Source organism: Caretta caretta, chromosome 8 (genome assembly GCF_965140235.1).
Source record: "Caretta caretta isolate rCarCar2 chromosome 8, rCarCar1.hap1, whole genome shotgun sequence".
Lineage (NCBI taxonomy): Eukaryota > Metazoa > Chordata > Testudines > Cheloniidae > Caretta > Caretta caretta.
Genome location: NC_134213.1, coordinates 37322580 through 37333952, shown reverse-complemented (window position 1 = coordinate 37333952; position 11373 = coordinate 37322580).

Sequence of the window (11373 nt, the reverse complement as noted above, 5' to 3'; positions counted from 1 at the left end):
AAGGAACTTTTCTGCTACACAGACATAGGAAGATAGGAACCACCAGACTGGATCAGACCCATGGTCCATCTAGTCCAGTAGCCTGTCTCTGGGAGTGGCTGGCACCAGATGCCTCAGAGAAGTGGTGCTGGAACAATTTTTATAGTGGATGGTGCTAAAGGTGGAAACCATGTATTTGGACGGAAGAACCCAATGCACAGCTACAGACTAGGGACCGAATGGCTAGGCAGCAGTTCTGCGGAAAAGGACCTAGGGGTGACAGTGGACGAGAAGCTGGATATGAGTCAGCAGTGTGCCCTTGTTGCCAAGAAGGCCAATGGCATTTTGGGATGTATAAGTAGGGGCATAGCGAGCAGATCGAGGGACGTGATCGTTCCCCTCTATTCGACATTGGTGAGGCCTCATCTGGAGTACTGTGTCCAGTTTTGGGCCCCACACTTCAAGAAGGATGTGGATAAATTGGAGAGAGTCCAGCGAAGGGCAACAAAAATGATTAGGGGTCTGGAACACATGAGTTATGAGGAGAGGCTGAGGGAGCTGGGATTGTTTAGCCTGCAGAAGAGAAGAATGAGGGGGGATTTGATAGCTGCTTTCAACTACCTGAAAGGGGGTTCCAAAGAGGATGGCTCTAGACTGTTCTCAATGGTATCAGATGACAGAACGAGGAGTAATGGTCTCAAGCTGCAGTGGGGGAGGTTTAGATTGGATATTAGGAAAAACTTTTTCACTAAGAGGGTGGTGAAACACTGGAATGCGTTACCTAGGGAGGTGGTAGAATCTCCTTCCTTAGAGGTTTTTAAGGTCAGGCTTGACAAAGCCCTGGCTGGGATGATTTAACTGGGAATTGGTCCTGCTTCGAGCAGGGGGTTGGACTAGATGACCTTCAGGGGTCCCTTCCAACCCTTATATTCTATGATTCTATGATTCTATGGGTTGTTACTACTTCAAACCAGGGGGTGCAGGAGCACCCCCAGCACCAACACCTATGCCTCAGAGGAAGGTGCAAGAAACCCCACAGTAGGCAGCATGGGGCAAGTGTAATGAAGGCTTAGCCTCCCCAAACCTCTGCTAATGCTCCCCACCATGATCTGGGGGCCAGGCCCTGGCAGGGCTCAGGTGGGCCTCCAACTGGTCATGGCTTGGGGCGGTGGGCCGAGGGTGGCTCAGGTGGGCTGGGGCTTGGGGGCAGCTTGGGCAGGTGGACCAGGGCTCAGGCGGGCGGGCAGGCTGGGACTCGGGGAAGCGGGCTGGGGATTGCTCAGCCAGGGCTCCACTCGCGGTGTGGGATTCCTGGTGGGCAAGGGTGGGGAGGGGCCTCAGGCGGAAGGGGCAGGGTGCTTGCCTCCCCAAACAGGGGGTTCACATGCCTCCCATGGTAGGCAGATGGAGGATAATCTGCTCCCCACCAGACGGATGGGATTGAAATACAAACCTAGTGTCAGGAGCCCTGAATCAGTCCTTCCTTGGACACCCTCTGCCACTGAACTGGTGTCTGAGAATCTCCACGTGCCTCATACCTCAAGCAGACTTCTTGGGAAAAATGACACGGGTGAAACCCTGTCTCCACTGAAGTCAATGGCAAATTGCCAATTGCTGCAATGGGAGCTAAATCATTTACACATTCCCTGTCTAATCATAGCTCCAAGCTTGCCACATTGCGCTGGTGCCAAGTATGCCGGGCCAGCACTTGGGAAGGAGACTACCAAGAAACAGCTAGGGGCTGTAGGGGGTAGTCTTGGTAACTCTTCCATAATGCCCCAGCATGGTGATAGGGTGGAGTGGGTACTGGACTGCTGGAAAAGTCATATTTCAAAACAGATGAAATACAGAGGCTCTGACTAGTTGAGTCATCAAAAATTCCATGTCACTTGGTAAGATCACTGTCATTTTATTAGAGTAGCATCCATAGACAAAGAGGACCAGGGCCCTTTGTGCTAGGCACTGTACATACACACAAAAGGAGACAGTCACTGCCCTGCTAGCTGGATGCACAGACTTGCCATCTGGTATCAGCATTTGGTGCTGATCTCAGGCATTTTTAGGGGCTAACCCAGGGGTTCTCAAACCAGGGGTCACAAGGTTATTACATGGGGGGGTCATGAGCTGTCAGCCTCCACCCCAAACTCCGCTTTGCCTCCAGCATTTATAATGGTGTAAAATATATAAAAAAGTGTTTTTAATTTATTAGGTGGGTCACACTCAGAGGCTTGCTATGTTAAAGGGGTCACCGGTACAAAAGTTTGAGGACCTGTTGCGGTCCAAATACAAGACAGAACAAGGCTTTAAGCAAGCAAGCAGGCTGGTCTGCCGACGGGCTGGTCTGCCTGTCAGCTTTCAACCCTCTCTTTTATTTCTCTCCCTCCTCCTGCGCATTACATACTCCAACAGATAAAAGGAATACACTGGCTTTGTTTAATATTCTTATTTATCAGTTTCTATCTACCGCATTCCTTGCTCTTGGGCCTTGAGCCCAGTCCTGGGAGGCTTCCCACGGTTCATGTCATCCGGGCAAGTTTCCAAGGTTCATGCCCTTTAGAGGAGCCGTGTGTGCACTGCTCCTACACAACACTCTGGGGTGGGGGCCTGAATGTTGTCAAGTGCATGAACCCTGCATGAATCCTACATCCCCTCCTTTTTTGTTTATTTGTGCTCGGCCATCTCATGGTAGCCATCAATTTGCTTTTGTAAGCCATTAACTCCCGGACAGACAAGGTCATAACTCATGGAGCCTGCCAGGGCGGATCTCGACAAAGCCTTAACAAAAAGGAAATACATTGCGCACAGCAACAGCAAAAAATAAGCCCAAGAAGGTAAAGTGTAATTAGCCGGGCCCCCAATTAGCCATGCTAGAGTACTGGGAAGAGAGGTTCACGTAAGCTGCGAGCATCGTCTCATTCCCTATTTCCTCAGGGTGATGACATACTGGAATAAGGCATGTACCTAACAATTCTTCAGCTGCTACAAAATCAAATAAACAAAAGTGGGTAACATTTGCTATTGAAGCCAATCTTTCCCATAGGTTATATGTCATTCAGGCCCGTAACGGAGGAGGCGCTCCCGAGTCAACTCCTACAGGAAATAGCAGGCACATAAGGCACACAATCAATACAGAATTAGCAGTGATTTGGGCGAGAATGGCCACATAGTCTCAGGAGTCTCTGGCTGTTGGTTTGCTGCCAGTCTTCATTGAGCCGCGGCGACCAATGCTTTCACTGCTCCCCATGTCACGGGCTGGCTTGGGACGCTACGTCTCCTCCGTCTCCGTCCCACCATTGTCGACCCAGGAGGCACCGCGTTCTCCTCCAAGGTCAGCTGAAACTCCGGTATGGGGGTTCAACAGCCCCTGGTGCCACGCCATGCTGTTTCAGTGCTGGTCGCATACACTGGGCCGGAAACCACAACGGTCCTGCAGGGAGAGACACAGCAGCATATCCCCACCCCCAAGTAATTAAAGGTACTGGGCCCAACCATTGCGGATCGGGCAGCTGACGGTAATAGACACGCGGTCTTTCCAGTACCTCAGACTTATAAAAATGCCAATCCGCGGGGGTCTGCTGATCTGTATTCAGTGTTAAATTATTTAAAGTAAACAAAAGGACATGCAATTGTTGCTGAATGTCTCCTAAGGTTTGGAGACGCAGCTCCCCTTGTTTTAATTGTTTGTCAAGCAAGGTTTTTAGTATGTGATTTGCACGTTCAACAATAGCTTGGCCTGTGGAATTATAAGGGATCCCGTGTTTGAGATGGACGTCCCATTGGGCACAAAAGGTGGAGAGGGCTGTGGAGCAATAGGCTGGGGCATAATCCATTTTTATCTGGCTTGGGCGACCCATAACAGCAAAACAGGCTAGCAAATGGTGAAGAACTTTGGGAGTGGCTTCCCCACACTGTGGGGTTGCCCAGAGGAATCCCGAATAGGTATCAATGGAAACATGTAAAAATGAATAGGGGCAGAATTGTGGCATGTGAGTGACATCCATTTGCCACAGCTGATTCACTGCGGTACCTCTGGGGTTAACGTCATAAGAAAAGGTAGGGACAGCAGCGGCACAGTGGGGGCAGGAACGAACAATAGAACATGCATGATCAGCAGGAATGTGAAACTGTCAGGCCAAAACAGAGGCAGACTGATGAAAAAAGGAATGGCTTTCGATGGGGTCAGAAAAAAGGGAATTTACCAGACCACGTAATGCACGATCAGCGCGCGCATTGCCCTCAGTGAGTAGCCTAGGCAGAGGGGTATGACTGCGAATATGAACAACAAAATAAGGGAAATTACGAGTGGTGAGGAAATACTGTAAGGACAAAAACAGGCGGAGGAGGTCCGCATCAATCTGAGGGGTAATGAGAGCAAGGGGTAAATGATCGATTACCTGATAAACATAATGCGTGTCCACAATCAAATTAAAGGGACAATCAGCAAAAAATTGAAAGGCCAAAATAACAAGCAGCTAGTTCCAAGGACTAGTGAAGCTCTCTAAGCGCTGTGCATGCAAATATGTTGTACAAATAAATGAAGCGCTTTCAGCTTTTCTAGGGGGAGGGGCCACTGGTCAATCCATACGGGCTCTGTGGATTGCCATACCAATGGTAATGCGGAGGGCAAGGTGGGTGGGGGAGGGTTTTGGACCATTATATATTAATATCGAGGGTGGTGTCCAGCTTTACAAGTAAGTCACGGCCCCAAATATTGAGGTGGACAGGGAGCACAAAAGGGCGGATCGTAGCAAGGGCATGGCCTCCTGGTTTAGAGACCGTGACCCAAGACAAACTTTGGTGCCCGGGTTTGCTACCCCCGATCCCCCACAACTCTTCAGAAGGAACTGTTGGCCAACTGACCGGCCAGTCCTGATCACGAATCACTGTAACGTCAGCTCCAGTGTCCACCAGCCCTGTAAAAGGAACATTATTTAAAAGAAGTGTTAACTGAGGTTTCGAGGGGCGGAGCGACATTGTTAGAGCAACAAATTGAGAGGACGTGTCGTGAGGCAGCGACTGAGACAGCGTCGATCCAAAGCCTCCTCCGCCCCGGGCTCGATCCTCTGTGGCTGGCACCTGATAGGGGACTAAAATCAATTGTGCAATTGACCGTCCACGCGGGAACGACTGCGGAAGATGGGTCCACACCTGAACCTTAATAACGCCAGTGTAATTGGCGTCAGTGACCCCTGGGATGACAAAAAAACCCTGTTTCCCAGCGTGTGAGCGAGGGAGGGAGGGAGAGGTCCCATCCGGCAGGGAGAGGTCCCATCACCTGTGTAGATATGGTGCAAACCTCCCCCGGCAACTGAAAATCAGCGTCCTCCTGCATAATCAAATCAAGCCCTGCACTTCCGGCAATTGCCGCCCTCATGGAGTCTATGGATTTTAAGGCAGAGGAACAGTTGTCTGAGTGGGAAACACCCCCATTTGGGTTGACCCGGATGTCAGGAAAGCCCGAGAGGCTGCAGGTGCAGTTGTCAAGAAGGAAGATAAGGGTCTGGGCATAGAAGGAGAACTGGTTGGCTTTTGTAAGAACTGTGGTGGGAAATAGGGCAAGATCTGGCAACAGGCTCAGGCTGGCTGGCTGGCTAAAGCAAGGGGAACCCCGGGTTACAGGTTCAAGTGCAAGTGAGGCTGGTTGCACTGTCAAAGTGATGGGGCAGAAGAGTTTTTTAGCAGGGAGGATAAGTATAAGTAGTTCAGTTTTGACCTCGTTCATCCGGTTGATGGTGAGATGCCCTGGCTGAGAAGTGGGACTGGATAAAGGGTGGCAGGTCAGAGGCAGGTTTGTGAGTCATCAACACAGAGATGGCTGCTGAAGCCAGATGAGGCTGCCCAAGGACAGGGTGCAGGGAATACCCGTGGGACAGCGAGCACAGCCCGGGGATAGCACGGCCCCCATACAGTGTGGCAGTGAGCCCTCCCTGGGAGCAGTGGGGCCCAGGACAGCCGGGCCGGGGACAGCTTCTGCAAGGATCTGGGTGAAGGGCCCAGGTGTGGCAGGTGTAGCGTATTAAACTGCTCCCCGTAGGAATGTGCTACTGATAGCAGTTACTGATACTTAAGACTGTAAAAAGAAAAGGAGTACTTGTGGCACCTTAGAGACTAACAAATTTATTTGAGCATAAGCTTTCGTGAGCTACAGCTCACTTCATCGGATGCTCACGAAAAGCTTATGCTCAAATAAATTGGTTAGTCTCTAAGGTGCCACAAGTACTCCTTTTCTTTTTGCGGATAACAGACTAACACGGCTGCTACTCTGAAACCTGTCAGTAAGACTGTAAGAAACTGCTATTGTATAAAACTGCTACCTGATGTAGCAAATGCCTACATGTAGCAGTTTCTTGCACTATAGTATGTGTGAAATTGCTACATGTAGAAATGTGCTATCTGTAGCAGTTAATGATACATTTAGATTGTAAGAAACTGCTGTTGTAAAAAACTGCTACTTGATTTTTACATACTTGAAAACTGTTATCATGTTTCAATCTTCCCTCCTAGGTCATGTTTTCTAGACTTTTAATCTTTTTTTTCTTTTCGCTGGACTTTCTCCAATTTGTCCACATTTGTTCTTTCCTGAAGTGTGGCACCAAGAACTGGACACAATACTCCAGATGAGGCCTAATCAGTGCAAAGTAAAGTGGAAGAATTATTTCTTGTGTCTTGCTCACAACACTCCTTCTAACACATCCCAGAATGGTGTTCGCTTTTTTTGCAGCAGCATTACACTGTTCACCCATATTCAGCTTGTGGTCCACTATGACCCCTAGATCCCTTTCCACAGTACTCATATTCAGCTTGTGGTCCACTATGACTATTCTGCAGTACTCCTTCCTAGGAAGTCATTTCCCTTTTTGTATGTGTGCAGCTGATTGTTTCTTCCTAAACTGAGTACTTTGCATTTCTCCTTTTAGAATTGTATCCTATTTACTTCAGACCATTTCTCCAGTTTGTCCAGTTCATTTTGAATTTTCATCCTATCCCCCCAAGCACTTGCAACCCCTCCCAGCTTGGTATCGTTCACAAACTTTCTATGCCATTATCTCAATCATTGATTAAGATTTTGAATAGAAACATCTCCCGAACTGATCCCTGCAGAACCCCACTCATTATGCCCTTCCAGCCTATGAATCACTGATAACTACTCTCTCGGAACTGTTTTCTAACCAGTTTTGTACCCACCTCATTTTAGGTGGTACCTAGGTTGCATTTCCATAGTTTGTTTATGAGAGGGTCATGGGAGACAGTATCAAAAGCCTTACTAAAGTCAAGATAGATCATGTCATCACTTCTCCTCATACACAAGGCTTGTTACCTTGTTAAAGAAAACTATCAGGTTGGTTTGACATGTGAGAAATTGCTATCTGTAGGAATTAGCTTCATCAGATGGCACTTTTTATCAAAGTAGGACCTCTCACTGCTGCAGGCAGCATGATCCTACAAACAGCAGTTTCACACACGTGTGTAAGAACCTGCAATCTGTAAGGATGTGCTACTTGTAACAGTGATATCTGATGTAGCTAATTCCTACAGGTAGCAATTTCTCACACCATAGGTTTGGGAAACTGCTATCTGTAGGAATTAGCTACATCAGATGGCACTTTTTAGCAAAGTAGGACTTGTCGCTGCTGCAGGTAGCATGATCCTGCAGATAGCAGTTTCACAAATCCTATGGTATAAGAAACTGCTCTATGTAGGAATCTCCTACGTAGACCAGTGACAGGTCCTACTTTGCTTTAAAACTGCTATCTGTTGTAGCTAATTCCTACAGACAGCAGTTTCTTACACCACATGGTGTGTGAAACCGCTACCTATGGGAATTTGCTACCTGTAGTAGGGAGAGGTAGTGAATTGTTACCATTAGCAGTTACAGATACACAGGGTTGTTCTTATGTACTGACTTGTCCTAATTTTGTAAAACTTGATAGTCGTGTGGGTTGGAAGCATAAAGTGTTCAGATTCCAAATGATCCTGCCTGGATTAATTGTAGTGGAACATGGGACATGTGGAGGATAATTTAAAATCTTAATTTTGTTCCGGTTTGCCTTCAATCTACTTCTCTGCTGGTGCAATCACTGACCATTGCAGGTCATCAACTCAGCAGGCAGGCACCGGCAGCAGTGCACTTGTCCTGTTGCCTTGGCTGAGAAAGGTTTCTGATCAAAGGGAGGGTAGATTCCAGCAAGCTCCTGGGGTAATGTCTCATTGGAGATATGGTGTGTGTTTCTCATACCCCATTTTGTGTTTCTTACCATCATGCCATCTTTATTTTTTTGTTTTTGTTCTGCAAGTCACATCATTGCAGTATAAGCAGTAGTCCTCCATGCTCTCTGAACAAAAATCAATAAAATGTTGTCAAATTATGGTTACATTGTGACCAGAATTGTTAATAGAAATCTTGATTTATTCATTCCTGTCAATTACTCCAAAAAAATTAACTTGTTTGAAAATACTTTTCCGTTTTTGGGGGCGGGGGTGGTGGTCAGAGTTTAGATTGGATCAGTGCTTGCAACTTCTGCCCAAAAACCACTCCTCTTCGTCCATGTCTGGGACCTCCACCTTTATCACTTGGCTGCTGTGAGTCTTGGGAGATACATTGCCTCCCATTTCTCCTACCTCTTCTGAGGAGACTTTTTTCATAGTGTCATCCACACTCATTTCCATTTCCATGTTTTCCTGTAATCTGTTTTCAGCAGCTAATGTTGGAGACTCTTTTAAATAATTTTAAGTGGGAGATACTGTATATAGACCCTAAAAGTTTCCCTGAGATGGTTTCTAATTTAACTCTTTTATCCTCTACAGAGGTGACTTTGTATGGTCCACGGTAGGTAGGTTGCAGCAGCCCTCCCTTTCTTGTTTTCCTTCTCGTGTTCAGTAACATGACACTGTCCCCAACCTCGAATGTTATTTTCCCATGTTTACAAGTCTTAGTTTTGGCATATTGTATCTGTTGCTTTTCTTGTGCATTAGAAATATTAGTAAGAGCCAATTCAGTGTCAGCAGCACGTCTAGATTCCATATTTATGATGTACTCTTTATAGTATTGTTCATCGAGTTCCTCAAAATCTGTTGGCTTTGTAAATAAATGGAGGAGTTGTGTTTGTAAAATGAACAACCACAGAATAACATATGCACCTGAAAGCTGATGGTTTTTAAAGACACCTACTGTGTAATTTTCTGAGATTTGGTCTGGGAATGTTTTTTCAAAGCCATACAGTAGTCGCAAGGCTGACATTTTGGTTGTTGTGTTTGGTTTTGATCGTAAAGAAAATAAAATGTCACCAAAAAAATTGTTCCAATTACTCCCAGTGTCATCAACCACATTCTGCAATGCTCTGTAACAAATGTTGATGGATTATTTGTGGGGGGAGAGGAAAGGACTGTCTTTACTGAGAGAAATTGTATGCAATCCAAAAGGCTTAAAGAGGCCATCCTAGTTTATTGGTACGATTACTTTTTCTTGAAATAAAAGACAAGTGGACTTGCAATCACGGCCGGTGCAACCACTAGGTGAACTAGGCTGTTGCCTAGGGCGCCAAGTGGTCGAGGGCGGCGGTGGAGCGGAGGTAAGCTGGGGCAGGGGGGCGCAGGGAGGGCTGCCTGCAGCAAGTAACGGGGGGGGGGCCCGCAGCGCACAGGGGAACTGCTCCCCACCCCAGCTCACCTCTGCTCCAGCTCCTCCCCTGAGCACACCGCCCCACTCTGCTTCTCTCCCTCCCAGGCTTGTGCGCCAAACTGCTGATTGGCGCCGCAAGCCTGGGAGGCGGGAGAAGCAGTGGCGTGCTCGGGGAGGAGGTGGAGCAGAGGTGAGCTGGGGTGGGGAGCTGCTGCACGCGGCTCCCCTGGCCAAGAGAGGGAGGGGGTGGCGGGGAGCTGCCACAGGGGGGGCACCTCAGGGCGGGGGAGGGGGACCTGCCACGGGGGGGTGGCGGTGCAAGGTGGAAGTTTTGCCTAGGGCATGAAACCTCCTTTCACCGGCCCGGCTTGCAATGTACTAAAATTCTGAAGCAGTTTGTATCTTCTGTCGTAGTGCATTCTCCTTGCTATTAATACTGTAATTTTCCCAGCCGTAAAATTACCTTTTGATGGATTTGTTTGTGTTTTCAGCTGATCCACTGGTTTGTGGGTGGTATGGACTGATGAATCTACACTGGATTCCCAATTTTTTGCAAATGTCTGAAAGAAAAAATGTTATGCCGTAAACTTGCCTTTGGACAGGTTTGGTGGGTAAAAAGAGACCAAAGAATAAAATGTTATAGCAACCCGGACGGGGTGACCAGCAGTAATCCTTGCCAAAGCTGAGTGGGAGTTCATAGAAACTTGTCAGCAAAAATGCCCATATAGAAAAACTCACCAGGGAAATTAAGCCCATGTTCACTGTCAACTATCTGTGATCTGAAAGTGTGGTTGAAGACAGTCAAAAACAACCTCAGAAAAAAGCATTTACCTCATTATTGAATTCTGGCCCATGATATGTCAGTATATGCTGTGGCCATCCAAGTCACTGTGTAATTTCGTCCATTTTTTTTTTTTACACCTCAGATGCCAACTTATTTAAAAATGGAAATGCTTCAACCCATCTTGTAAGATAGTCTGTAGCTGTCAGTATATACCAGTATCCCTCCTTTGTTGCTGGGAATGGCCCTATTAAATCCATTCCCATCAATTCAAAGGGCCGACTGACCTGTATGCAAGGGAACCGGCTGGAGTCATACTTTGGATTTTTCTTATTTCATATTCTCAAGAAGCCCAGGAAAAGTAGGAGGGTAAACTATGATTCATTCAGGTGCGTAGGCTCCAGCTTTGGTGGAACTGGCCATACTGCACCCTAAAGGCTCAGGAACAAAGAGGCACATAAGAATGAAATATCATGTCTTTGTTAAAATGTCTTGACTTCAGGGTGTATAACTCATGTTTTTAGAATTTTTGTGGTTGTCAAGGTATCTTGGGGTTGTAGATGTGCATTCATTATGTTTTGAAGGCCAAAACGATGAATGGGTTCAACAAAGAATTAGATCAGTCCCTCAGAATAGGTGCATCAGCTATTAGCCAAGATGTATACTCCAAATTAAAACTTTCCTGCCCATCCCCAGCACTTCCCCTGGGGTCTCTCACTCACCTGGGGGCTCTGGCCCAGGGGCTGGTGTGGGCAGAGCCCGGAGCTGCCCAGGGGGCTGGTCCCAGCTGGAGAAAGTCTGCACTGGCTGGGCACAGAGGGGTTAATGATGGACTTTCCCCAGCACAGACCCTGGGGAGCAGCAGCTGCTCAGCCAGGGCTCCCGAAACACAACATAAGAACATAAGAATACCCCAAATTAAAAAACATAGTAAGAGAACTAAATTATGTATGTAAAACCTCAAATTACTGTAGACCCCAAATTAAAAAAACAT